This window comes from Adiantum capillus-veneris, chromosome 15 (genome assembly GCF_014529385.1).
Source record: "Adiantum capillus-veneris isolate H3 chromosome 15, ASM1452938v2, whole genome shotgun sequence".
Taxonomy (NCBI): domain Eukaryota; kingdom Viridiplantae; phylum Streptophyta; class Polypodiopsida; order Polypodiales; family Pteridaceae; genus Adiantum; species Adiantum capillus-veneris.
In genome coordinates, this window is record NC_140945.1 from 132,198,573 (window position 1) to 132,200,504 (window position 1,932).

A 1,932-nucleotide genomic window follows, 5' to 3' on the forward strand; every position below is an offset into this window, starting at 1 on the left:
AGAGTGGCCTTTTGTGGCTAGAGTTTTTTGGGTTTTTCATGGTTTTTCTTGTATATTTTGGTCACCATCAAGCGTGATTTCCAATGTTGATCACCTCTACTCACCTTGTAGTGTCTGCGGGCAGGCAAGGGCTTGTAGGTCGAGGAGTTTGGAGTTTGAATTGAGCTTGTGGGTAGAATTTTTAAGGAGATTTTGCGTGGTGGTGAGTGAGGTGAGGAATTTAAGTAAATTCCTTGTATTGTGTTGAGTTTTCTGGGTGTGTGAGCGTGCGCACGACATCTTTTGCTTCATCAACGTCCCAACTAAAAACACATTAGGCAAAATTTGGACTCACAAAGGGGCCCTTTAAGGAGTTTGACTTTACTTCTCTCTACCAAAATGGACGCATGGATAAATTTTTGCAAACAAACTTCAAAGTTGGCGGAGGTTTGACAGTTAGAATGTCCTCTTCAAGCTCTATCTACTGATATATAGCACGCCATGAGATTCCTCATATTTTAGAAGATTCTTTTTTTGATTCGCCTATGATGTGACAACTCTGTCGGAATCTAAGTGAATCAAAAAAGAATCTTCTAAAACATAAGGAATCTCATGGCATGCTATATATCAGTAGATAGAGCTTCAAGAGGACATTCTAACTGTCAAACCTCCGCCAACTTTGGAGTTTGTTTGCAAAAAATTATCCATGCGCCCGTTTTGGTACAGAGAGGTAAAGTCAAACTCCTTAAAGGGCCCCTTTGTGAGTCCAAATTTTGCCTAATGAATTGCACTGCCATACTCATTGGCACTTGTAGATTACAACAATAATGTACATAAGTTGCACCTTCCTTGATTTGCTAACATATTCTTAACAAGCCTTGCCTTTCTAGTAGTGAATAACTTGATGTGAGTTATTTCCCTGGTTCTTGACTCATAGACGATTCCTAAGAGAGGTCCACGTGCAGGTATTCCAATAAATTACAAGGGGTTTGATGTGAAGGTCTATAGCCTGCAGACTTTTGTTTTGGGATACTCAGATGCTAGAAAATAATTCTGTATGTCAAAGCTTTGAGAGCTTCTCTTTGATTGAATTTCCAGTTTGTCGAATGTGCCAAGCTCTAGGTACTTGTCGTGGGCTATGGACCTTAACTAGAGATGATACCCAAAATAGGCACCCGTCTTTGTGGCTTAAAAAACAACAAAAAAAGCTCTCTGTTCTACAACAATGTTTGTTGTTGGTATTCGCTCACCGTGCTCACCACGCAATGACGAAAAACCTCAACCTCCGCAGCACGAGTTTACTGAGCCAAATTGTGCTCAACTTGGTGCTACATCATCTGGTTGAGCTTTGCTCGCAAGGAGTGCTTCTAGCATAGCTAGGGCAAGCTTCCATATCTTGTAAGCACGCGTCCCACACCCCTTAGGAATTTCCTTGGCATGGCCTCCATGGAGATAGATAGATAGATAGATAGATAGATAGATAGTTCTATTATCGTCCTGGGAGGTCAAATATGACCTATGGGACCAAATGAACATGTCACGTGGTGTGAGTGGAGTTCATAAGTGACTCTCGATGCTCAAAAATGGCTGAAATGAGCGTCGCAATAGAGAGTCCACATCGTGGTTGGGAGAGGAAGGTATGTAGGGAGAGCTCATGGCTGAATATATGGGGAAAAGAGGACCTAATGTGGTCAAAAGCTGAGCACTCAAGTAGTGTGTGGTACTCACTCTCTCGCACTTGAAGAGGGCATAAGGTGCAAAGTCGATGACACTCCTCGCCAGTGCCCCAACGTCCTGTCTCGCAGCGTAGAGAATGGGAGCTAAGACGAATGGAGGCAATGGTGCGGATGGCACTCAACGGGATGGGCTCAAGGATGTAGGAAGGGGTTCGGTTACCTCGTTCCGAGAAGAAGAGAGATTCGTAGTTTGGGGCAACGTGTGTGGTGTAATGGC